Source organism: Callithrix jacchus, chromosome 17 (assembly GCF_049354715.1).
Source record: "Callithrix jacchus isolate 240 chromosome 17, calJac240_pri, whole genome shotgun sequence".
NCBI lineage: Eukaryota > Metazoa > Chordata > Mammalia > Primates > Cebidae > Callithrix > Callithrix jacchus.
Genome location: NC_133518.1, coordinates 36,964,089 through 36,991,923, shown reverse-complemented (window position 1 = coordinate 36,991,923; position 27,835 = coordinate 36,964,089). Strand labels below are relative to the sequence as shown.

General features: G+C 38.6%; 2 long non-coding RNA genes across 3 annotated transcripts in view; one reads left to right on the top strand and one right to left on the bottom strand.

Moving 5' to 3' along the window:
• Positions 1-10,312, bottom strand: part of LOC108588829 (uncharacterized) — a 147,495-nt gene extending 137,183 nt beyond the window's left edge. The window contains exon 1 of the long non-coding RNA XR_004735951.3: positions 10,049-10,312. This is a non-coding gene — a long non-coding RNA (uncharacterized LOC108588829). The remainder of the gene's footprint in view (positions 1-10,048) is intronic.
• The window catches only part of LOC118148894 (uncharacterized), a 164,959-nt gene continuing 141,450 nt past the window's right edge, over positions 4,327-27,835 (top strand). The window contains exon 1 of one of the 2 annotated variants that reach the window (XR_013528568.1): positions 4,327-4,405. This is a non-coding gene — a long non-coding RNA (uncharacterized LOC118148894). Of the gene's footprint in view, positions 4,406-10,364; positions 10,530-27,835 lie in introns of those variants that run through there. The other variant, XR_008477466.2, reaches the window with a different exon arrangement.

Here is a 27,835-nt window from a genome sequence, read left to right as displayed (position 1 = left end):
ATCTTTAAATTTAAAAATGTGGAGGGAAACAAAAATTCTACATCTGATGTTCTAAATTTTAGCTTGCTTTTCTTATTTCTACAGAGCAATTATTGTCTAACTAAGAATAGTATATCAATATTAGAACAAACAAGCTAGTACAGTGGCCCAGCCCTTTTCTAGGTGGATTCACATCACATGGAATGATGATGTCACAAAGTGTGCTCAGTCCCATACACCTCCCTATCCTTTCTGAGTTAAATGGAAAGCCCCACTTTTGGAGACTCTCTAGGTTCAAAGTTTGCCTCACAGAGGTAGGTCAAGGTGAGCTGGATAGATGGCAATTTTCCAAGAGTCCTCTCTCACATACCATTTGCCAGATATGATGCTCCCTACTACTAGAGTTCCCCTAGAGGAAGACCTCTGTGAGAGCCAAGTCCCTGAAAATGCTAAAAGACAAAAGGCCAAATGCTGAAGACCATGTCATGCACCCTGAATGCTTAAGCAAACAAGAAAGCAAGGATCTGAGGCTGAGCTATAACCACATTCACGTGGAACCTAGACTAGAGCTCACCAGAGGGTCTTGGCAGACTTTATGTTAGCAATATTCAGCATATGGAAAAATAAGTACATTATAAAATTTTAAAAATAGTAAAAAGTATACTTACAATAATGTCCTCCTAAAATTTTAAAGAATTGCATTTTATTCTTCTTAGAAAAATAAGGTTTATTGAAGTAAAAATAGAAAATGGCAAAAAGAAGGAAAAATAATTTGATATCCTACTACCAAAAGATACATGTATATTTTCCTAAAAAACTGGAGTTATTTAATGACAATGTTTGATCTTGATTTTGTTGCTTAATATATCTAGAATCCCATTTTGAAGTATTATTCATCTATTAGTATATTATGTGTTACCTTAATGCTGAATAAATCAAGGTATTCATTCTATTTCATTAACACTTTATTCTTAAATATTTGGATCGTTTCATTATTGTCATGCACATCTGCAATAGTTTCTGACACCAACTCTCTGGAGAGGTCAAATTTCACTGGTTAAGGTCACAGTTCTTCACAAGACTGCCCTTACTCAGACACCACAAGCCACAAATTTGGGGGCCTCTAGACCACTTTCATTCTAACCAATTGGCTATAATTTGGGAGTTCTCACTCTCCCCTCAGGTTCCACAATTCTCTAGAATGATTCACAGAACTCAGGAAAGCGTTATGCTTCTTATTATAGTTTTATTATAGCAAAAGAACACAAATTGGTACCAGCCAAAGAGAGGCATAAGGCAAAGTCCAGCAGGGTTCCAAACACAAAGCTTTCATTGTCCTCAGGGATGCATTACCCTCCCAGCACATCAATGTGTAACAATACACAGTGCTGCTGATCACCTAAGCTCACCTAAGCTTCAGTGTCAGAGTTTACTGAGGTTTCATTTCTAGGTATAATTGCTTGAATAAACGACCATGCAGTTAAACTCAATCTCTAGTCCCCACTCCCGATCAAAGGATGTCAGGCTGATATCATGTAGCTCAAAATCTCAACCCTTTAATTTCATGGTCATCTTTCTGATATAGTCAGCCCCCCATCCTGAGTCATTTCACAATATGATAGGTGCAAAATGGTATTTCACCATGATTGTACTTTGTATGTTTTGATTACTAGTGAGTTGAAACATCTCTTCATACCTTGTTAACCATTTAGTTTCCACCTTGGAATTGCAAGTTAATATCCTTGCCTATTTTTTTGACTGCAATCTGGATTTTCAGGTGTTCTTTTGTATATTTTAAGTATTTATCTCTTGTTTTTAGACATTACTAATATCTTTTTTTTTAACTACTTTTGCTTTTGTTTAAAGTGTCTTTCACTGAACAGAGATCTTTAATAAAATTCTTAAATGAATTCTCCTTTAAGATTTGCACTTTTGCAGCTGTCTGTGTGAAGTCTTTTCTTTCTTCAAGGTTGTGAGGGTATTTCACATTTTTTATATTAATTTTATAATTTTCTTTTTTCACACTTAGGTGTTTAATCCCTATGGAGTGACCCTTTGATCTGTTGTAAGAAAGAGATTTAAACTTTCCCAACCACATTGTGTAACAGTTTTTCCAATACTAACATCTAAATAATTTATTCTTTCTTCATCCGTTTATATTGCTACCCTTACATGTCAGTTCTTATATATATGAATTTGTTTTTGAGTCCTCTATTCCTGATATGATTTGACTGTGTCTCCACCCAAAATTTCATCTTGAATTGTAATCCAAATTGTAATCTCCACACGTTGAAGGCAGGATCTTGTGGGAGGTGATTAGATCATGGGGGCAGTTCCCCCACAGTTTTCATGATAGTGAGCAAGTTCTCATGAGATATCATGATTTTATAAGTGGCTTTTCCCCACTTCACTCCGCACTTCTCTGTCCTACCACCGCATGAAGAAGGTCGTGTTGGCTTCCCATTGTGCCTTGATTTTAAGTTTCCTGAGCCTTCCCCAGCACTGTGGAACTGTGAGCCAATTAAAACCTCTTTTCTTTATAAATCACCCAGGCTTGGGTCGTTCTTTATAGCAGTGTAAGAATGAACGAATACAGTAAATTTGTACTGACACCTGCAATAAGGATACCCGAAAATGTGGAAGTGGCTTTGTAACAGGGTAACAGGCAGAGGTTAGAACAGTTTGGAAGGCTCAGAAGAAGACAGAAAAATGTGGAAAAGTTGGAACTTCCTAGAGATTTGTTGAATGGCTTTGACCAAAATGCTTATAGTGATATAAACAATGAAGTCTAGGTTGAGGTGGTCTCAGATGGAGATGAGAAACTTGTTGGGAACTGGAGTAAAGATCACTCTTGCTATGCTTTAACAAAGAGACTAGCAACATTTTGCTCCCCTCCCCCTGCCCCCGCAGTAGAGAGCTGTGGAACATTAAACTTGAGAGAGAGCGTTTAGGCTATCTGGTGAAAGAAATTTCTAACTGGCAAAGCTTTCAAGTGGAAGCAGAGCATAAAAGTTTGGAAAATTTGCAGCCTGATGATGCAATAGAAAAGAAAATTCCATTTTCTGTGGAGAAATTCAAGCCCTCTGCAGAAGTTTGCATAACTAACAAGAAGCCAAATATTAATCACCAAGACAATGGGGAAAACGTCTCCAAGGCATGTCAGAGACCTTCACAGAAGCCCCTCCATCTGGAGATCTCCATCTGGAGATCTAGGAGGGAAAAATGGCTTCCTGGGCTAGGTTCAGGGGCCCCATGCTTTGTGCAGCCTTGGGACATGGTGCCCTGAGTCCCAGCTGTGGGTAAAAGGGACCATGGTAAAGCTCTGGCCATTGCTTCAGAGGGTGCAAGCCCCAAGCCTTGGTGGCTTTCACATGGTGTTGAGCCTGTGGGTGTACAAAAGTCAAGAGCCGAGGCTTGGGAATCTCTGCCTAGATTTCAGAAGATGTATGGAAACACCTGGATATTCACACAGAAGACTGAGGCAGGGGTAGAGCCCTCTTGGAGAACCTCTGCTAGGTCAGCGTGGAAGGGAAATTTGGGGTCATAGCCCCCACAGAAAGTCCTCACTGGCACACTGCCTAGTGGAGCTGTGAGAAGACGGCCACTGTCCTCCAGACCCCAGAATAGTAGATTCACCAGCAGCTTGCACCATGTACCGGGAAAAGCTACAGACACTCAATGCCAGCCCATGAAAACAGCTGGGAGTGGGGCTGTGCCCCGCAAAACCACACGTTCAGAGCTTCCCAATGCTGTGGGAGTCTACCTCTTGCCATCAGTGTGAGTTGGATGTGAACAATAGAGCCGAAGGAGATCACTTTGGAACTTTAAGATCTCATGACTACCCTGCTGGATTTTGATCTTGTATGGTAACTGTAGCCCCTTTGTTTTGGCCAATTTCTCCTATTTGGAACAGGTGTATTTACCCAATGCCTGTACCTCCATTGTACCTAGAAAGTAACTAACTTGCTTTTGATTTTACAGGCGCATAAGTGGAAGGGTCTTGCCTTGTCTCAGATGACACTTTAGACTTGGACTTTTGAGATAATGCTGGAATGAGTTAAGACTTTGGGGGGACTCTTAGAAAGACACGATTGTGTCTTGAAATGTGAGGGCATGGAATTTGGGAGGGACCAGGGGCAGAATGATATGGTTCCCACCCAAAATCTCAACTTGAATTGTAATCTATATTATAATCTCCATGTATTGGGGGCAGGACCTTGTGGGAGGTGATTATGTCATGAGGTTGGATCCCCCATGCTGTTCTCATGGTAGTGACTGAGTTCTCATGAGGTCTGATGGTTTTATAAGGGGCTTTTCCCCATTTCACTCTGCACTTCTCTCTCCAGTCACCATTTGAAGAATGAGTTTGCTTCCTTTTCCATCATGATTGTAACTTTCCCTGAGACCGCCCCAGCCCTGCAGAATTGTGAGTCAATTAAACCTCTTTGTTTATAAATTATTCAGTGTCAGGAAGTTCTTTATAGCAGTGTGAAAACAGACTAACACGATTTTATTTTTGGTCTACTGTGGTCAGTATTGTGCCTATGCTATAATTTTGGTATGTTTAATTACCTAAAAGTCAGTCATAATATATTTATATTTCTTCAAATCATTCTCCCATAAAGATTTATTTATTATGTTGTAGTATGTTAGGTTGCTACTGCAAATGATATATTATTTACTATATTTTCTAGCTAGTCATTGTCATAGAAGAAAACTATTAATTTCTGTTAGTTGGGCTTCTATTCAGCAAACTTGGTCAGTTTTCTCATTAGCAGTAATAGCTTACCTGTTGATCTCTCAGGTTATCTACATAGTTGAGCAAATCACCAGTAAATAATGACAGGCTTATCTCTTTCCTTTCAATCTTTATGCCTCTCATTTACCTTTTCCAATGTTATATTACTGACACTGCTGTAATAAACACCCTGAAAGCTGAATTTTTGAGCATGATTCCTATTATTTTTATAGAACACACTCATAGAAGAGGATTTTTGAGTCAAAGAGTATTCTATTTTAAAGACTTTTCAAATATATTGTTAAAAGGTTTAAAATGTTTTCCCAACAACAGTGTATTAAAAAATTATTTTGGGGGATTTCTAACAATATCTAAGCTTATCTATTTTTAATTTTTATAATTTGATAATACTAAAGATATCTCCTTTTAAATTGGTTTTTATTATTAAAAATTGAATTTACTTTTAGGTATCAGGTATACAATGAGTATAATGAATAAATCAGAAAACAGTTTTTTATTTGTTAAAATGTTATGATATTAAATAAGGCTGTTAACATATTTATGTGCTCTATTGCTTACACCCAACTTTCTAGTCTCTGCACAAAGGATTCTTCATTCATATATTCCATGTATTAAATTTCTGCTTTGTGTAAGTCATGATACTAGGTACAGTCAGGGATCAAAACTCTGAGAATCATGATCTTTGGTCTTAAGGAACTTGTAACAGGAAAAATTAAAGATAGAAACTGATATTTGCCAAAGGAGTCTCATAAGTAAGTCAATTCTATATAGTGTTGAAAGAGGTAAATACAGTCATAGGCCATGTGAGGATACTTCTGTCAACTCTGGATGCATGTATGATGTTGATCCCATAAGATTATAATACCGTATTTTTATGTACCTTTTCTATGTTTGGATACACGAATACCACTGTGTTATAATTACCCATAGCATTCACTACAGTAACATGCTATAGAGCTATGTAGCCTAGGAGCAATAGGCTGTACCATATATCCTGGGTGTTCGGTATACCATCTAGGTTTGTGCAAGTACACTGTATGATGCCAGCAAAATGTCAAAATCGCCAAGCAATTTATTTCTCAGAATGTATTCCATATCACCAAGCACACATAAATATGATATAAAGTAAAAAAGTTTTAAAGAATTCAATAAGAAGTGAAGGAAAGCTGAAAAATTCTAAGCAGGGAAACAAAATAATTCCAGTCACTTTTTTTTTAAAAGGAGTTTCACTCTGTTGCCAGGCTGGAGTGCAGTGGCATGATCTTGGCTCACTGCAACCTTGCCTCCTGTGTTCAAGTGATTCTCTTGCCTCAGCCACCCAAGTAGCTGGGATTTTAAATGTGAGCTCAAGTCACATTTAAAAGATCTTGATCTGTCAGGATATTTAGGATGAATTGAGAAAGGTCAAGGAAGTAACCTCAAGACAGATCAAATGGTTGATAGAATATTTAGGCTAGAGAAAGAAGCAGTGATGGTTTGCATCAGTGAATTAGCAACAGAGATGAAAAAGTAGAAGATGAAATGCAGATAAACTTGTCAGGATTTAGCATTGGCTGCATTTAGTGGCCTAAAGAATAGGGAATGGCTCCTACATTTTTAGCTTCAGCTATTGGCAAGACAGTGGAGCCACTAACACAAAAGTATTAGAAATCCATGGCAACAGTAGTCCAATCTGAAGAGCTGAAAAATAAAATGTTTGACATGAAGCTGGAAGTGTGTTGTGTGTGTGTGTTTGTGTGTCTGTCTTTCTAGCTCAGAGTAGAAGACATGAATTTTGGCTGAGTGCCATGGCTCACACCTATAATCCCAGCGCTTTGGGATGCCAAGCAGGCAAATTACCTGAGGCTAAAAGTTAGAGATCAGCCTGACCAACATGGCAAAACCCTGTGTCTACTAAAAATACAAAAATTAGCTGGGCATATTGACATGTACCTGTAGTTCCAGCTACTCTGGTGGCTGAAGCATGAGAATCACTTCAACCTGGTAGGGAGAAGTTTCAGTGAGCAGAGATGGTGCCACTGCACTCCAGCGTGGGTAACACAGCCAGATTCTTTTTGTTCGTAGAAAGTGATTTATTGAGAGAGAGAGAGAGAGAGAGAAGAGTGAGAAACAGGATGAGAGAGAAAGAAACAGCTAACTCTCCTGCTGAGTGAGAGAATCCAGAAAGATGGAATCCAGGAGAGGAAAGCAGCTTCGTCACTGAGTGGAAAGGAATAGAGAGAGAGATGGAGTTTAGGAGGGGAAGACAGGCTTCCACAAGAGAGTGTAGAAGGGGACCCCAGAGGGGAAATCCAGGAAAGAGAAAGATGGTTTTCATGAGAGTGCTCATGGAAGGGACCCAAACATGGAGTCCAAAGGGGTGTGGAAGATAGGGGATTTTTGACCTGGGAGGAATCCTCACCTTCTCCAAGACCCCTGGCCAATGAAAGGAGTTCCTTAGAACTTCTGCTGGAGTGATTGACTCTTACTTCTTCCCTGTCCGCGAAATTAAAACATAAACTGTTAAATCTCCTGGATGGAGAGAGATGAGAGTAGAGCATGGTGCTGGGAAATTCTTCCTCTTTTTTTTATTTTTTATTTTTTGAGACGGAGTTTCGCTCTTGTTACCCAGGCTGGAGTCCAATGGCGCAATCTCGGCTCACCGCAACCTCCGCCTCCTGGGTTCAGGCAATTCTCCTGCCTCAGCCTCCTGAGAAGCTGGGATTACAGGCACGCACCACCATGCCCAGCTAATTTTTTGTATTTTTAGTAGAGACGGGGTTTCACTATGTTAATCAGGATGGTCTCAATCTCTTGACCTCGTGATCCACCCGCCTCGGCCTCCCAAAGTGCTGGAATTCTTCCTCTTAAAACTACACCCTCTTGTGGACCCTGGAAAGAGAACACTTTCCCTCATTCCCTCCCTCTGAACATGAAAGCCCAACTTCTGTTGGAACACGGGCGTCGGTCCTCTTTAACAACTTCCTGCTGAAATGGGGTATAGAAGGGACCCTGCAGTTGAGATTTCATCCAGAGGGGAGTCTTTCAGGGATGCAGGTTGATCTAGAGGTCCACAATAAAGCTCACGAGCCAAGGACATCCAGGGTTCGAGCAGCAGGATTTTTTGTGACTTTATGATTTCGTTTACAAAATAGCAGCACTTTTCCTAAAACCAGGCAGTTTCCCTTCCCACTATGAAAAGGATACTCGTAGTTCAAGAGACAGCAAAGTTGACGGTTATAGTCCTATTAATGCCAGGATATAAATTAGACATAAATTCCCTGAGGATCTTATTGGAAAAGCAGATGTAGATTTTCTAATGGCTAACAGGGACATGAAGGGTTGTCTCCTGGAACTTCAGGCTGTGGAGTGGAGGGTCTGTGACTTTCCTCAGGGGGCATCCAAGGCTTCAGCAGAGTGTGATGAATCCATGAGTCTACTCCCACTACGTTAACTTCCGTTGCAGTGGACAGAATAACCGAAAACGATCCTTTCCAGGATGGGCCTAGAGAGGGAGAGCCTGAGGGGAGACAATTAACAAGCACCAAGTCTCCAGGGCAGGAGGGAAATATTGGGAAGGCCATGCAGTGTCCAGGAGAAGACTGACTTTCCGGACCTCAATGGTCACCTTTATCCAGGGCTCTGTGAGGGTGACGGCTGGTGCTGGTACTTGCTCCAGGAACCCTCAGTCCTGCCATTGGGTCACCCGGTCAGATAGCTCAGGCCCTGAGAACCTTCATCCCTGGGACAGTGTGCTTTCCAGTGATTCCCTTGGCACAGTGGGCATGGATGAGATGGTGATCCATTCCTCTGGGGACAATTTCATACAAAATGTCCCTCAGACTGCACTGGTAACAAGTTCTGCCAGACTAGCAGCTAACCAAAGCCTTTCCCTCATTTGAGCCCCTAGGGTCTGTTTGCCTGAAAGCCATGACTAAGGCTGATCTCTGGTATTTCTTTCAGCCTGTTCCTCCTGGTCTCTATCAGAAAACACCGAGGTTGCCTGGTTCAGTAATGATTCTAGGCTCTGCTCGGATCCTAAATTCAGCTTCTGGAGTTTACACCTGATATCTGCTGCTGAATAAGTAATAAACTTGTCCTTTTTATTAACTGACCCTCTACGGAGTCTGGTGACAGGGGTGGGGGGGATGAGGGGGTGTATTTCCTTAAGCCTCCTGCAATCACTCAAGGAAAACTGTTGGGTTTTCTTCCCTTCCCTTTGGGGGTTAGATTTTCCATTCGGCAGAGGGTAATTTGGCCACACTGTTTGGCAGAGAAAAATAAGCCACTTCTTTAAAGACTGTGGGCTAAATTGGTCCCTATTATCCGGTATACATTTTAATGGAGACTTGAGCTTGGGAATAGAAGCACCCATCTGAAATTGAACATACGGGATGCCCGCACCCTCGCTTAAAGAAATTACAGCCACTTCGACCTGAGGTGTCCCCCAGGTAAAATGGGTACTGAAATGAAACGTCTCTCAGTCAGCACCCCGAAATTTCGTGTGCCCAAGATACATGACCCATCTTATCAGAGGGGCTCCCATGTACTGGATTCCAATCAGGACCTACCAGCGTCATAGGACCACTCACTGCCTGCATGACCTCCGGTGACTACCACAGAGTCATGGAACGAGAGGAGCTATTGGGTTGGGTAGTCACGTACCAAGGACTCCCAAGGAGACCAGTGAGGCTCAGGATATAGGTATCAATATTTCCGAGGAGAAGTCCAATTTATAGAAGCCAGATTATAAGACTGCCCCAGAAGGGTGAACTTCTAGGGAGGGGCTATTAGAGCACACAACTCAAAGAAGGCAAGCCGGGCGTGGCCGACGCTGGAATAATGCCCTCAGGACCAGGGCCTGCTCTCCCCCAACCCATTTTCCATTGTAGAAAAATGCTCTTAAGATTGTGAGAGCTGCCATTGACTATTTGGCCCTGGAACTGGTTTAACTATAATCTTCCAGATGGAAAAGTTCTGCCAGAGAGAGAGCCAATCCTAAGCAAGATAAATTATACACCAAACACAAAGTCCCATAGCCTTCAGCTTTTGAATTTCCCCAAAAGGTCTCACCAATTCAAGACTGGCTCCACCAGGGATTTGAACCAGCAGCCTTGCAGTTGCAGGTGCTACACTTAACCAACTGTGCAAACAGGTCACCTGCATTAAGCGAAGGCAGAAACCTTTCTTAAGCCATATTTTGAGCAAAAATGCTGCACCCTGAGGTGGTGTGGCCTGCCTAAAAGCCAGGCGGGGCTGACCGCCAGCAGCTGTTTTGGCCGCTTCCTTTCCCTCAGAGCCACCCAGCAGCAGAAGAAAAAAGCCACTTACCGCGTCAGTTTAAAAGCCGTGGTTGAGGCTGCTGGGCCACCCTGAGTTCCTCTGCTTCCACGGCTTTCAGTCACCATGTTGACCCCGCCAAAACCACTTGCACGCCTGGGTCACTTCCCGAGGTACTGGCCACACAGGGACCCATGGAGGGCAAGGCAAATGTCCTGAGGAGTCTTTTTACCCTGCCGCCTGGGACTGCGGAGTGCGGGAAAGGCCTGCCAGAGCCATACGCCAGGCCGCGCTCCCTGGTCCCTCGCAGGCTCCGGTTGTACCTCGCCCCTCCCCGCTGTTTCCTCCAGCCCACGGCTGCGCACTCGCACTCGGTTTCGCCCTTGGGGCTGGGCTGTTCACTGCAGCAAGGAGCAAAAGGCCCTGGGGCCGTGCTCGCCTGCTCTGCCCCACAGGCTCCCTCAGGTTTTGGTCCTAGAGATAATATCTAAAGGATAGAGAAGGAGATGGAAAGCAGAGAGAGAGCTTGAAGGTAAAAAAACTGCGCTTTTAATTCTGGCTGGTCCGCATCGCTTAAGAGGGGGTGGGTCATGCCTCTGAGGCGCCGCTGCTCAGGTTCCCCACTGCCCTGCCTGGCTTCGGCCACTTCAGGTGTTCTCAATGAGTCGGGACAGAATGGGGCCAGTTTTACTCACAATTTGAAATCTTCTTTGGCTGTACCCCTATGCTGATGTACCCCTCTCCTGGCTGGTTCTTCAAAGTACAATATTGGGGTTCAGGGTGCCCTCAGCTCCCGTGAGAGGTTGTTTCTCCAGATTCTTGGCCTCCTGCCCTCTCAAAAATGAGAGAGTGGGCAATGGATCATGGAACATGGCACAGTGCACAGTAAATGCCGGACTCAAAAGTGATTTATTTAGAGAGAGAGAGAAAAACAGAAGGAGAGAGAGAGAAATAGGAGAGAGAGAAAAACAGGAGGAGAGAGAAAGAAACAGCTAACTCTCCCACTGAGTGAGAGAATCCAAAAAGATGGAATCCAGGAGAGGAAAGCAGCTTCCACACTGAGTGGAAAGGAATAGAGAGAGATGGAGTTTAGGAGGGGAAGACAGGCTTCCACAAGAGAGTGTGGAAGGGGACCCCAGAGGGGAAATCCAGGAAAGAGAAAGATGACTTCAAGAGTGTTCGTGGAAGGGACCCAAACATGGAGTCCCCAGACTGTTTAATCAATAAATTATAAATAAATAAATAAAGACGTGAATTTGGAGTCATTTTCGTAGAACAAAAGGTAAAGCTCCTATGGCCATGGTCAATCAGAAAGATAAGACAAAGCAAATAAACAAAAGAGAGTTAAGATAGCAACTTCTTACAGGTTTACAAGGAAAAGCAGAGAAGACAGTAAAAAGGAAGGCAACCAATCAGAGGAGAACTCAAAGACACAGGAATACGAAACCCAAGGGAGACAGAGATGGGAAGCACAGTTTGGTCAAAAGAATAAAATGCCATGACCAGTTAACAAGGGTGAAAACAAAGAACAGAATTGAATCCAATGCCTAAGGGGCATCAGTGACTGAGAGAAAATCCAGTGTACTTACAGGTCCTGAAGCCAGAAAGTATTCATCAGCCACAAGAAAGAGCAGGCAATGACAGCCACGCATTCTAACTGTAGGTATGGTCGTAAAAACACGAAGAGACATTAAGCCAGTACCTCAAGAGAGTTGGAGAAACACTTGTTTACAGGAAAGGAAACCTGACATGCTTATAGATAGAGTAAATGGAGCCTGCGAAGACATAAAGGTTAAAGACACAAAGGAAAACCCTAATTAATGAAACAAAGCCTTGAAGCATGTAAGGGGTATTGGAGAAAATGTACAGATGAATAATTAATCTTATTTTTTTAGACTGACTATTAAAAGTTATCACATTGCATATGATATTTCTGATTTTAGATATTAATCAATGTAATACACCAAACTGCATTTGATGAATATTTTGAAACTTAAAATGATTTCTCACATAATAATCAGGATGACTAATGGGCTTGACTCATAATAATATTATTGTTCTGCCCTTCTTTCAAACAAAATACTCATCAAAAGGTTTTTACATATTGCTATTGAGTACAAACTTTCCTGATTTCTGAATTTGTTCTCACATTTAGCAGTTAACTGTTACTTTATTTTTCCAATTTAGATTCACACTGATTCCAAAAGTCATGTTCTAACATCTCTCTGTAATATGCTTTGTAATAATGGCACCAATTTCAGAGGAGAGTGGACTTTTTTCCTTTTTTTTTTTTAAGAGAAAGAGAAAAGGGAAGAGAGAACAGGAATCTTGCTCTATTGCCCAGGCTGGAATGCAATCTAAAAATAGGTATTAAAAACCTGTTTTATGCCGATAATTGTACTTATCAGCGGAGACAGGAAGGAATAAGGGAAGAAAATAATAAACAAACAGCCAACCAATATTTCATTGAAGTCTGTGAAATGCTATGCAAATGCTAAAGAATGATTTACTTCCAATTATATGGTCACTTTCAAAATAGGTGTAATGTGGCACTAGGAAAAATGTATGTTCTGTGGACCTGGGGTGAAGAATTCTATAGATATTCACTGAATTTACTTGTTGCAGGTCTGAGATTAAATCAAGTCCCTGTTAATTTTCTATCTTGTTGATCCGTCGAATATTAACAATGTGGTGTCAAAGTCTCCCACTATTATTGTGCGGGAGTCCAAGTCTCATTATAAGTCATTGAGAACTTCTCTTATGTATCTGGGTATTCCTAGATATATTGGGTGCATATATATTTATGATCATTGACTCCTATTGTTGTATTTATCCTTTTACCATTATATAATGTCCTTCTTTGTTTCTTTTAGTCTTTGTTACTATTAAAGTCTATTTTCTCAGAGACGAAAGTTATAACTCCTTTTTTTTTTTGCTCTCCATTTGATTGGTAAGTCTTCCACCAAAGCTTTGTTTTGAGTCTTTGTGTGTCCTTGCTTATGAGATGGATCTGGATACAGTGTACCAATGGGTTTTGACTTTTTATTCAATTTTCCTTTCTGTGTCTTTGATTGGGGCATTTAATCCATTTAAATTTAGGATTAATATTGATATTTGTGAGTTTAATATTGTCATTTAATGCTAGCTGGCTATTTTGCCCATTAGTTGATATAGATTCTTCATTATGGAGATACTCTTTACCTTTTACTGGTTGTTCCATTCTATGTATAGCGCTTCTTTCAGAAGCTCTTGTAAAGCTGGCCTGGTGATGGTGAAGTCTCTGAGTGCTTGCTTGTTCATGAAAAATTTTATTTTTACTTCATTTATGAAGCTCAGTTTGACTGGATATGAGACTCTGGGTTGAAAATTCTTTTCTTTGAGGATATTGAATATTGACCCCCACTCTCTTCTAATTTGTAGGGTTTCTGCTGAGAGATCTGCTGTGAGTCTGATAGGCTTCCCTTTATGGGTAACCTGACCCTTCTCTCTAGCTGCCCTTAGAATTTTCTCCTTTATTTCAGACCTGGTGAATCTAACAATTATGAGTCTTGGAGTTGCTCTACTTGAGGAATATCTTTGTGGTGTTCTCTGTATTACCTGGAGTTGAATATTGTTCTGCCTTACTCAGTTAGGAAAGTTTTCCTGAATAATATCCTGAAGAATATTTTCCAGCTTGGATTCATTCTCTTCATAACATTCAGGTACACCTATCAAACATAAATTAGGTCTTTTCATATAGTCCCATATTTCTTGGAGACTTAGCTCATTCCTTTTTACTCTTTCTTCTCTAATCTTGTCTTCTCGTTTCATTTCATTAAGTTGGTCTTCAACTTCTGATATCCTTTCTTTTTCTTGATCACTTTGACTGTTAAAACCTGTGCATACTTTGCAGCGTTCTCGTATTGTATTCTTCAGTTCCATTAGTTCACTTACATTCCTCTCTAAATTATCTATTCTCATTAGGATTTCATCAAACCTTTTTTCAAAGTTCTTAGTTTCTTTGCGTTGGGTTAGAACATGTTCTTTTAACTCACAGAAGTTTCTTATCATCCACCTTCTGAAGCCCACTTCTGTTAATGGAACGCACTCATTCTCCATCAGGCCTTGTTCTGTTGCTGATGAGGAACTCATTTTAATCTTAAAAGAGAAAATGAGAATTAATCTTAAAAAGTAGGGGCTGGGAGTAGTGGCTCTTGCCTGTAATCCCAGCACTTCAGGAGGCTGAGGTGGGCAGTTCACGAAGTCAAGAGATTGAGACCATCCTGGCCAACATAGTGAAACCTCGTCTCTACTAAAAATACAAAAATTAGCTGGGCATGGTGATGTGCACCTGTGATCCCAGCTACTTGGGAGGCTGAGGCAGGAGAATCGCTTGAACCCAGGAGGTGGACGTTGCAGTGAGCCAAGATCATGCCACTGCACTCCAGCCTGGTGACAGAGCGAGAGTCCATCTCCAAAAATAAAAAAAAAAAACCCAGAAGGAAGTGTGCATTTTATTCAAGGAATGGGGGACTGTTTTTGTGAAAATAGAGCTAACATTATTTTTAATGTGTGAAAAAGATAAACTGAATTATAATGTGTAGAATTTAAGACTGAGAATATCCTTTAATTGGTCTATCATCTTCTCAGATCAGTAAGTAAACAGTTGTTTTGAAAAGTCTTAGTGGCAAAAGATGCCTTCCTTATAAGAGAATGGTGATTTTTCCTTTCTCTTCATACTCTTTTCATTTGTAATAATATTAATTTTGCTACATATTAGAGTCAAGGTGAATACATATTAGTGAATAGCTCAGGGTATCTCCTTCTACAATTCCAGGCTATAAACCAAGTCCAAATGGCTTTATGGCAAGCTTTGAAAATATTTTTCGCCAGTGACTAACAGAGTCCTTTGACTTCCTGCATCGTAAATTGCCTCTGATTACAAAACAAGCCACCATATCCTGCTGCTCCCTGAGGCTCTTTCTTTTTTGGTAGTCCATCCATCCTTTGTTGTAACCTGTAATCCTAAAGGATCAATATTTGACCTCTTACTCTGTATCAGTTAATGATCTACCTTGTTATGAAACCAAGGATGGATACCACATGACCACACTGCTATTGCTCTCCTCTAGTATCCACAAAATAATGCACTTTGTGGAAGTGAAGAGAAATGCTAGGTAACTATTTCAACTCAAATAAGTCTTGCATCCTCATTCAGTGGGAAGAGTTAGTTTACTTGCCAATGTGACTAAAAGAGTGGATGAAGACAAATACAACACTAACAAGGAAGGCCAATTCCTCTCTGGGGCATTCTAGGAATTTGTAGTTGCCAAACAAGATGATGCCGTGTGTAACTCACATAACATAATGAACTAATTTTAAAGAAAGAGCTAGAGGACTATTATAGAGAAAAATAAACTTCTGATAAGAAAACCCTCTATTTAAAGACTTGCTTAGAAGTTGATCATAAGGTCTATAATAATAGTTGGAGACTATTGCCAGTTTTCATAAAATATGTGCTTTCACCTGCATAAGTTGATAAACTCTAAGCTTAGGTACTTCGATAGAAAATAATTGACTAAGAAAGTAACAATTTACTAGACATGTGGTTTGTAAATTTAAAAGTACTTAGTAATAAAATAGTATACTTCCATTCCCTATCTCTTTAAAATGTTAGGAGATTGTGTGCTTTTTTAATGTAAGTTTTATATAAACTCAGACATTTCACAGTCACAGGATAAAGCTTCTTGTTTCTTACCTGAATACATCTGGAATAGAAGCAAATGGTACCATACCCTCAACTGCTTTTAAACTCTTACTTGATTTGTAACATGAAACTTGTCTTGGCATTAAATGCTTCTACTTCTTCTGCCCATCCTTCTGCTTCTTTAGTTTCTATTTCTTACCACCCTGCACTGCATGGCAAATATTAAAGCTCTGATGACACAATTGCAAAATGAATAAATTATAGAAATTTTGGAAGGATTATAACAAAATGTTATAAGAAATTACTATGTAGTGAGCTTATTGATTACTTTATTTTTTATACTTCTATATATTCAACTTTCTCATACTTCTTTAATATTCCATGAAATATTCACAAATTAATGTTATTCTATAATAATAATACTATTTACATTTGAAAAATGATTGTAAACCATTTGTATTTGAATTCTTTTTCATAGTTCTATGAAAGCAGTTTTGTAGAAAGCTAGAATCATTTAAAACTTGTAATTCTCATGTTTCAGGTTTATAAAATATTGCCTTTCTTTTATAATTAATTTAAATTCAGGGATGTGTGTGATTGTACAAACATGTATTTCTACATTTTCTGATTCTTAATGGAATTGGAGGTGAAGAAAACCAAATTTAGTCAACTCCTGAGATTTAAGATCAGCAATATGGCTTACCAAAACCAAATGTAATTCCAAACCATTCATTTCCACCCGCATTAATGTCTATACAACACAACCAGTTAATCTTATTTGGCTTTATTTTTCTAGAGTGGAAAGTATTGTGGTCAGCATTCTGACTTCATGGAAAAAAATGACATTCAGCCACAGCAATATCACTTTTATTCTTATTTAAATCACTGATAGTTTTCTTACTGCAAAATTCACTTTAATTTTTAAAATACGTTTAAAAAATAACCTAAGAAACATTTGGAAAAGGATCAAAGATACTGAGTGTTTCTTCCACTTCAATTTCTAAATTCAATGAACCATAATACCTGGTAGCTAATTAGAAGGTGTTGATTTAGAAAATTTCCTGCATAGAAACATATTCCACTTCTTGCAAATCCACACAATTGGCATATTTCCTGTTCTTGTGCTAATCAACTCTTTCTAGAGAACTCGCTTACAGAGGTTTCTTTTCTAATATATATTATATTTCAGGAGCAGTGTATATATCAATGTTACTGCCCACTGAGACATAACCTAAGGGGGAAACTGTCCCAATACGATGAATGCTCATCTTCAGAAAAGTCTGTATCTTTTAGGAAAAATAATGGGTCAAAGAGTCAAGTTGACAGAGAAAGAGAGTATGTGACGATAAATCAATTACATATTATCCACTGAAAAATAGAGGTTCTGACCACCTCACTGACTACTTCATGGGATTATTGTGAAGATAAAATGAGAATTTAGGTAAAAGCATTTTATAAATTCTAAAGTGCTATGCAAATATTATTATTCTTCCCAAATAACTTACATTGGTACAGCATCTGGCACAGTTTAAAAATAGACAAGTTTCCTGAAAACCCAAGTTAAATGTTTACTTTAGCTGATTAAATTGGTCACAATTAGAAATACATTGATTAGTAAATTTTTCTCATTCTTTTAAAATGAGAACTGAAGCAATGTGTTACAAATAAGATGATAAAGAGGCATTACCTGAATTTTTTATAAAGAAATTGTGTAGCTTAGAGGAAAAAATCATGCAGCAATGTGACAAGTTTCTAGTACTCTTCTATTATCACTATGCTTGGTTGTTCCAGTCCCCCACTGAACTTACTGGGTTTCTTTTGTTTCTCTTCTACCATTTGTATTTGATATTTGTTATTCAGATTGCATTTTTGATCATCACACTAAAAATTCACAGTTGACAGAATTGTTAATATGATAGTTATCCATTATTTTATTTTAAGAAAATTTTAACATTATAGTAATTGTGCTTAAATTGAAAGTAACACATGCAGTTTTCCAGGTACAAGATTTTATGGATGTAAAACTGTTCACAACTTCAATGGACAACAGCAGTGCTGATTACAGATCATTCAAACAAATGTTCTTTGATTTGGCTATTATAACCACGTCTGTCTCTGCTAAGGGGGGAAAATAAAGCTGGTGATATAATTCCCTGTGTGTTGAAACCTTTTAGCTGGGAACAGCTTTTTAATGGCTTTTCTTGCAGTCAGCAAGAAATGTACATTTATTCAACTGAAAGCAACAATGATGATAAGCAGAAAAAAAATGTTTCCAACTCTTGTTTCACTACATGATTTTGAAGATGGTTTTGTGAAGTTTCATTTACAGTCTCTAACAAAGCAAATCAGGAAATACATATATTATCTGTGTATAGAACACAATAAAAGTCTGAAAAGAAAGAAAATGATTGCATCAGATGATATAGCAATGTGTCTGCACAGACAGGGCCTATTTTATTCCTAATCATAAAGAATTGGCTGGCAAATGTTAGGTATTTATTCACCTTTGAAAAAAAATTTTCTAGTTCAATTCAATATAAGTCACCTAATGATCATAGCCTTTATAACAAAAGAACTACCAGGATGGTGCAAATGTTCGTGCAGATCAGGGGAAACATTACATGCTCATCTGCTAGATGGTTTCTGTCTAATTAGATGGCTGCAAGAATCTCAGCTGAGGTCACAGCTCCATCACCAACATCGAGACATGTCAGAATACAGTATGCTGATTGTCAGATTTAGCCATATCCAGAGACTATACTGATATTGGCTATAATAGAATTTAGCCTCTTTTCTTGAGTGGGTCCTCTATAAAAGATTTGAAATTAAATCTCTATAACATATTTATGGTGGAGCTCAATTTAAGCAGGAATTGAGTTCTAAAGTCAGCAAGTCAAACAAAAAATCTAGTAGACTCAATATCACCATTGAAAAGCTGTCCTGTTATCCTTAAACCTGCAGGATTTAGGTCCATATAAAGTCAAAATCCAGGAGTTATCTCTTTTTTTTTTTTCTTTGCATTTCAGTTGTGACCTCCTCTGTGATAGTGGAGGGCAGGATCTAATTTGAACCAGGGGCTATCCCTGAATCAATCAGTGTCTGTCTGTCTGTCTGTCTGTCTCTGTCTCTCTCTCTGTCTCTCTCTCTCTCTCTCTGCTTTTCTGTTTTTGCAATGCCTGTAAAATTGAATTCATAGAATTTCAATAACTATAATGCCATTGTAGTATCCTGAATCTGACTATGCTATTCTGAATATTTCACTACGTTATTTTTCTTTAATCTTTATGATAATATTTGTGAAAGGCATTAATGCTTTCATTTTTAGAGGAGGAAACTGAGGCTAACAGAACTTGTGAAACTTGCAGATAAGTTACAAAGCTTGAATTCAGACCAACTCTATTCCAAAGCTTGTGGCCTTTATATTATACTACCTTCAATGCCTAGAAATATTGGGAAGTATTTAAAATTTTTAGCAGGCTACATTAAATATTTCCATTAAATAAAGAGCAGTTATCTAGGCCATGTTATCTAACCTTTTCCATCACTCTTCTCAGTCATGATCTCAACAACTCCTTCCTGTAGTATGGCTAACATAGCCTTACTGATTGTTTATTTTATTTTATTTTAATGCCTCCCTCTTTTAAACCAACATGCAAAATATTTTTATGAGTCTTCCTCTCAAACACTTTTTCATCACATTATCGCCCTCCTTAATGATTTTCTATTGCTCTCAGTGATAGTTAATTTTTTATGTTCACTTGGTTGGGCCATGGTATCCAGATGTTTGGTCAAACATTATTCTGGACATTTCTATGAAGATGTCTTTTGGATGATAGTAGCATTTAAATTAGTAGACTTTGAGTAAAGCATATTGTTCTCCATATGTGGGTGCATCTCCAGTCAGTTGAAAGCATTAATAGAATAGAGACTGACTTTCTCCCCAACAAGAAGGAAATTCACCAGCAAACTTGCATGAACTGCAACTGCAACTCTTCCCTGAGTCCCCAGTCTGCCGGCATACACGATCAGATCCATCTCTCTCTCTCTCTCTCTCTCTCTCTCTCTCTCTCTCTCTCTCTCTCAATCTCTCTCTGTCTCTCTCTCTCTCTCTCTGTGTGTGTATGTGTGTGTGTGTGTGTGTGTGTGTGTGTGTAATATATTCTGTTGGTTCTATTTCTCTATATATTCCCTTATTTTCTATTTTATTAAGCTAAGCTCCTGATTTTGGTTTTCAGAGCTTTCTGTGATTAAAAAGCATCTATTCATTGAAATTCATTTCCTGTCAACTTCTCATACACATCTTTCATTATAGTCAAAATGTATTCATTTGTTTTTTGTTTTCCCATATTTTTGCCTACAAAATATTAATAGCTACTGAAAACTTTTAATGTGTTTGTACTTTTTCGTGCATCTACCTCTGCATCAACGTTCACTATCCAGAATAGTACAAGTTTGAAAGTAACTTTATATCAATGTGATAAGAAATTAGCTATATTTGGCAAAATACCTGTATTTTGCAATTTTTCCTATGTGATGTTTTAAATTTCTGTCTCTCTTATATATCTATACGCTGTTCTCTTTACTCTTTACACTTTCTAATTATTCAAAATCTCATCCACCATTACGGACTTATTCATCATTGAAGTCTCATTGTCTTAGTCCATTCAGGTTGCTATAGCAAAATATCATGTCTTATAAACAACTGAAATTTATTTCTCATAATTCTGGAGACAGGTAAGTTCAAGATCAAGGCAAATCCAATGTCTGGTGAGGGCTTACTTTCTGGCTATAGATGGGGCTTCCTGCTATGTTTACCCTGGGCAGGAATTGCATGCTGGTGGCTCTATCAGCCTGGGGTCACAGGGGCAATACCACTCCCATAGGTTTTCTGGACGTTGCCCTAATAAAGGCTCACCAGAGTGGTAGCATGCTCACTGGGGCTTTTCCCCTCTGAACTTGTGCTGGAGGTGGCATCTCTGAGGATTTCTAAATTGCCTTAGAATTATTATTCTGTTGTTTTGGACAATAGGTCCTGGCTTCTGTTTAGATGGCTGACTAGTATTCTAATCAGAGAGTTATTTGGCCACACCCTTGATGTTCTCTTCTGAACACCCTTTCTCATTCTTTATAAAACAGATAGGTTGAAAATTTTCCAAATATTTATGTTCTGCTTTTTGTTTTTTTTATTTAAAGTTTCATCTTTAAATTATTTCTCTTGTCCCACCATTTTACAGCAGGTCAAGAGAAGCACTCTAAATATTTTGCTTAGAAATTTGCCCAGCCAAATATTCAATATCATTCTTCACAAGTTCTACCTTCCACAAAACACAATGACATGAACACAGTTTAGCCAAGTTCTTTCCACTTTATGATAAAGATCACCTTTCCTACATTGTCCCATGACATGTCCTTCCTTTTCTTCTGAGAATTCATCAGTAGAACCATTAATATTCATATTTCTGCCATCATTCTGTGCACGATCACTTACGTATTCTCTAAGAAAAGTGAGGCTGTCTCTATTGGCATCCTCTGCTCCTTCTAGGTCCTTACCAGAATTGTCCTTTATAGTCTGTTTATGGCAATATAGAATTTTTATAGCATCCACCTCAAAAATATCAGCTTGAAACCATTACCCAGTTCCAAAGCTGTTTCTGCATTTTTAGGTATTTGTTACAGCAGCACCCTCATTTCTTAGTACCCATTTTCAGTCTCAGTTCATTCAGATTGCAAGAATATAGTACCATAAACTAGGTAACTTTTAGACAACAGAAATTTATTTCCCACATTTCTGGAGGCTGGGCATTCCAAGATAAAAGCATACGCAGTGTCTGGTGAGGGTCTATTTTCTGGCTCATAGACAGTGCCTTCTTGCTATGTTCTCGCATGGTAGATGAAGCAAGAGAGTCTTTTTCAATCCTTTATGTTGACACTAATTCCATTTATGAGGGCTCTTTAGTAATAAAGGTATAAGCACAACTTACATGTCAACTTGTACTGGTTATGTATTTCTACATAAAAAAACAACCTAAAGCTCAGTGGTATAAAACTACAACTATTTTATTGTTCTCTCTATTTTGTGGTTTAGAAATTCAGGCAGAGTACAGTGGGGAAGGCTCTTCTTTAGTTCACAATGACTAGGCCCCTAGCCCTAGAAGCTTGATCATATGGCAAGAACCATGACAAAGGACTTTTGTACTTGCTGTTCATTGGGGTCCTTTGTACTTCTTCATGTTACATCTGCTGGGAATGGACTCAAGATGGCTTATTCACTTATATGTCTGGTGCTAGGATAGCTAGAATACTTATGGCTGGGCCACCATTTCCTTTCCACATGGTTTTCTTGGATTTCTCACAGTATGGCAGTCTCAGGGAGGTAGTCACATTTATTTAATGGTGACTGACTCACTCCAGGAGGAACCTTCCATGAGGTGCTGGTGAAAGCTGCAAGGCTTCTTATGACTTGGTCTGGGAAGGGTTTCAGAATGTTACTTCTACCACATTCTGTTGGTCAATCAATTCATCCAGACAGGTACAGATTCAAGGTAAGGGGAAAATTAGACTCTTCCTCTAAAGAAGGAATGTCATGAACATAGATGAAGAGAAAAAATTGGTGGTGGCCATCTATGAGGAGCTCCTACGTTCTTTATAAAGTTATTTTGAGTATTGTAAAGGTAGATTTATGGAATGAGTGCTTCACTCAGTAAATGGGTGAATGCTATTGTTTGAATACTTCTTCCCCTCTAAAACTCATGCTGATATTTAATTGCCATTGTGATTATGTTAAAAGATGCAAGCTTTAAGAGTTGATTAGGTCATGGCATCACCACCCCCACTAAAGGACTAAAGTCATTATAATGAGAGTGAGCTAGTTATCATGGAAGTGGGTTTGTTATAGAAAGAATAGGTCCTACCCTGATTTTCTCATTGTCTTTCATGCTTTCTTTCCTTCCACCATGAGAGGGAATTGTCAGATGCAGCCCCTCAATTTCAGACTTCCCAACATCCAGAACTATGAGTCAGATCACTTTTTTTCTTTAAGTTTCCCAGTTTGTGGTATTCTGTTATGGCAGCAGCAAATGGACTAAAATGTTGGCTATATTACCGTATGAAAAGTATTTTTAAAGAATATGCTACTTGTAAGATGACAATATCCTTATTTGTGGGAGAGGAACCACAATTATTTTTTTCCTTTATTTAAATCAATCAATACATAATTTTCATTTTAAAATTTTGCTCCATGCACATCGTGATTATTTCCATATCTTAAAACAAAAAGAAACAATGATCATTGTAAATTGCCTCCTTATGTGAGAAGTCTGAGATCTAGAAAGAGTTTCCGAAGTCCAAGTCGCTGGCAAATTGTGATAATAAATGATATTTTAGCATGACTTATGTGTGTTTACTATATTTAATTTAAAATCTAATTATATTTCATAGAATTAAATTTATATAGAAAGAATAAATTATCTTTTGAAACTTTATATAAAGACCTCAAGTAATGCTTCTCACATAGTAGGCAGTCAGTAACTATTTGTGAAGTATTTGTAGAATGAATGAATGAATGAATTACATCAGTAGACTTTTTTTTTTTTTTTACTTTTAAGTTCAGGAGTATAAGTGCAGGTTTGTTACATAGGTAAACTTGTGTCATGGGGGTTTGTTGTACAGAATATTTTGTCACTCAGATATTAAGTCAAGTACCTATTAATTATTTTTCCTGATCCTCTCCCTCCTCCTGCCCTCCACCCACCAGAGATTAGAACAGTTTGAATTGTTCCCTGGCAAGAGTTAAGTAAAAAATAAGATTTTCATATAAAGAAAACTGCTTCGTTTATGTATATTGAACAGGATCTGTGTGGCTTATGTCCATATTTGGTTAATCAACTTAAAGAGTACCCTTGCAAAAGGGACGCTGAGAACCATAATCTCCTCTAATGGGCTCTTCTGGTGTCTTCACATCAACAACCCTGTAGTAACTTGTGGATCCTAAAACAGGCCAGTTTCCTGCCCTATATTTTTGATTTCTTCCACCTAGAATCTATTCCTTCTGATGTCTGCATGGGTCGTTTCCTCAGGGATGCAGTTTTTTGCTCAAATATCTCCCTTCCAGAAAGGACCTTTCACCTACATAAGATGTAATCATTCAGTCCCTTTCTTTGCTTGATGTTTCTCAACAACCCTTGGCAATTTTTGACATTATTTTGTTACCAAAAAGGGTCCTTTCTAGACCCCAAGGGGGGATTCTTTGATTTCACACAAGAAAGAATTCAGGGTGACTCTGTAAAGTGAAAGCAAGTTTATCAGGAAAGTAAAGGAATAACAAATGTCTAGTCCACAGACAGAGCAGACAGGAGGACTGCTGGTTACCCATTTTTATGGTTATTTCTTGATGATATGCTAAACAAGGGGTGATTTATTTTTGCCTCCCCTTTTAGACTGTATAGGTAACTTCCTGATGTTGCCATGGCATTTGTAAACAGTCATGGTGCTTGCAGGAATGTGTCAGTGAGGACAACCAGAGGTCACTCTCCTTGCCATCTTGGTTTTCGTGGGTTTTAGCTGGCTTCCTTCTTGCAGCCTGTTTTATAGGCAAGGTCTTTATAACCTGTATCTCGTGCTGACCTCTTATCTTATCCTGTGACTTAGAATGCTTTAGCCATCTAAGAATGCTGCCCAGTAGGTCTCGGCCTCAGTTTACCCAGCCCCTACTCAAGATGGAATTGCTCTGATTCAAACACCTCTGATAATTTGACACAGTTGTTTGTCTATTGTCTGTCTTCTCTACTGGAATTAAATCTTATAAAGACATAGATATTCTTGCTCTTACTGACTGCTGTAAGAGCATGTAGAACAGTTCATAGCACAAAGGAGTACTCTTTATGGTTAAAAGACTAAGTGCATTACAAGAGGAAGGAGCTGGAAGGGGTTGATCAGAAAGGCAAATCAACTTTTCTGACAAAAACCTGCAATTAATTCTTATCTACAGTATCTCTTCTATTTTGGACAAAAATGATGATACTCTGGTTATTCAGAATTACTACAGAGAATTTACAGCTTACCCTTTAATAGAGAGGGCTTACCTTGGCATCCATTTAAAATAGAAACTCCATCTTCTATACAGGAATTTCATTGAGTTATTTGCATCATTCACAAAACAAGTGCCAAACAAGCTATTTTGAATAAAATAAACTAAATCAAATAAAAATTAAATACAAGCATCAATATATTGTTAAATTTAAAATACTGTTAAAACTAAAAGGGTGGAAAACATTTAAAATAAGCATGAAAATTAAGCAAAAACAGCTAAACTGAATTGTTAATTAGGATCATTAAGGAGACAAAGTATCACTCAGGCTAATTTCTAACCAAATAACAATTTGTTAATATAAGCACATTGGCTGCAGATTAGTTCCTTATAATGTAAAATGGGCACTGGTTTCATTTTCTTCACTGATACAAACATCTACCCTCTAAATGCTGTTGCAAAAGAAAATAGGGTAAAGAGAAATGCATTTTTGCTGTGTGAATCCTTGGTTGAAACTTACTATTACAAATAATGATGCTTTTGTTTTTGTTGTTTTGTAAAATCAGGTGGATCTTACCATAGAGGGAGAAAACCCATCCAGGGTTACACAGTTTGCTCCTTTGCATTACTGTGGGTTTGACCTTGTCCTTGCAGCCATAAATAGTAATATGTATTTCATCTAATCTACTCTTGAGTATTCATGGTGATAGCACCTTAGTGACCTTTTCTCAGCAAATTATTCCAAAACCTAATCAACCCTGCATTTGGAAATACTTTTGTAATGTCTAACCTAATGGTCTAGCTTCAGGCTCTTATGCCTCGTTATACTACCTTTAACAACTTTAGCAAATTCTTCTTCCTGTTGGGTGCTATCACCTTCCAAGTGTCTATGCTCTATCATGGCCACTTGTACAACCTATTCTCTAAACAGAATTGGGTAAATAAATAGTGTTCCCTTAACCTCACTGAAAAGACCATGCTCTGCAAATCCCCTATTATCCTTATTACTGTAATCTAGATTCTAGCCCTTAGAAGAACTAGAATGAAATTTTGAAATGCCCAAGTAATGATATAGTGTTTCCTTTCTGGTATTGTACAAAGCTACACCCTAAGTTCAGTCATCTCCAAATGAAAATGAATCTACTAATGTGAAATTATTAATAGTGGGTGACCAAAATGAATTTAACATTTCCCCTAGTTTGACTAACAGATTTCTTCATGACTATAGGCCCCTGATCTTCCTTTTCTTAGAGTATTAGCATTAGAAAACTTGCAATTATAATTTATTTCTCTGTCCTTTTGAGTTGTAAATCTTCAACCTAGGAATATCTTTCACAAGGACCTGGGAGCAGTCCCTTTGGAAATGTAATCAAGAGAGACAGTGCCCCCATTTTTCAAAGTTTATTAGGGGTTACAAGCCCAACTTCAATAAATGCCAATTAGAAAACATAGAAGGCCTATTACATTGACTAATCTCTCCCCAACATTCTTCTATATTTTTACACTAGTAAAATATAGTGTAAAGTCTCGAGTGCTTAAAAACTCCTTTTTTTTTTTAATTGCATTTTAGCTTTTGGGATACATGTGAAGAACATGCCAGATAGTTGCATAGGTATACACGTGGCAGTGTGAGTTGCTGCCTTTCTCCCCTTCACCTATATCTGGCATTTCTCCCCATGCTATCTCTCCCCAACTCCCCTGCACCACTGTTCCTCCCCTATTCCCCCCAATAGACCCCAGTGTGTGAGGCTGCCCTCCCTGTGTCCATGTGTTCTCATTGTTCATCACCCGCCTATGAGTGAGAACATGCAGTATTTCATTTCTGTTTTGTGTCAATTTGCTGAGAATGATGTTCTCCAGGTTCATCCGTGTCCCTACAAAGGACACGAACTCATCGTTTTTGATTGCTGCATAATATTCCATGGTGTATATGTGCCACATTTTCCCAGTCCAGTCTATCATCGATGGGTATTTGGGTTGGTTCGAGGTCTTTACTATTGTAAACAGTGCTGCAATGAACATTCGTATGCATGTGTCCTTATAGTAGAACGACTTATAATTCTTTGGATATATACCCAGTAATGGGATTGCTGTGTCAAATGGAATTTCTATTTCTAGGTCCTTGAGGAATCGCCACACTGTCTTCCACAATGGTTGAAGTAATTTACACTCCCACCAGCAGTGTAAAAGTGTTCCTATTTCTCCACATCCTCTCCAGCATCTGTTGTCTCCAAACTTTTTAATGATCACCATTCTAACTGGCGTGAGATGGCATCTCAATGTAGTTTTGATTTGCATTTCTCTAATGACCAGTGATGATGAGCATTTTTTCATGTTTGTTGGCCTCTTGTATGTCTTCTTTTGTACAGTGTTTGTTCATATCCTTTGCCCATTTTTGAATGGGCTTGTTTGACTTTTCTTGTAAATCTGTTTGAGTTCTTTGTAAATTCTGGATATCAGCCCTTTGTCAGATGGGTAAACTGCAAAAATTTTTTCCCATTCCGTTGGTTGCCGATTCACTCTAATGACTGTTTCTTTGGCCATGCAGAAGCTGTGGAGTTTGATTAGGTCCCATTTGTCTATTTTGGCTTTTGTTGCCAATGCTTTTGGTGTTTTGGTCATGAAGTCCTTGCCTACTCCTATGTTCTGAATGGTTTTGCCTAGATTTCCTTCTAGGGTTTTTATGGTGTTGGGTCTTATGTTTAAGTATTTAATCCATCTGGAGTTAATTTTAGTGTAAGGTGTCAGGAAGGGGTCTAGTTTCTACTTTCTGCACATGGCTAGCCAGTTTTCCCAACACCACTTATTAAACAGGGAATCCTCTCCCCATTGCTTGTTTTTGTCAGGTTTATCAAAGATTGTATGGTTGTAGATATGTTGTGTTGCCTCCAATGCCTCTGTTTTGTTCCTTTGGTCTATATCTCTGTTTTGGTACCAGTACCATGCTGTTTTGATTACTGTAGCCTTGTAGTATAGTTTGAAGTTCAGTAGTCTAATGCCTCCCACTGTGTTCTTTTTGCTTAGAATTGACTTGGCTATGCAGGCTCTCTTTTGGTTGCATAGGAAGTTTAAGGTGGTTTTTTCCAGTTCTGTGAAGAAGGTCATTGGTAGCTTGATGGAAATAGCG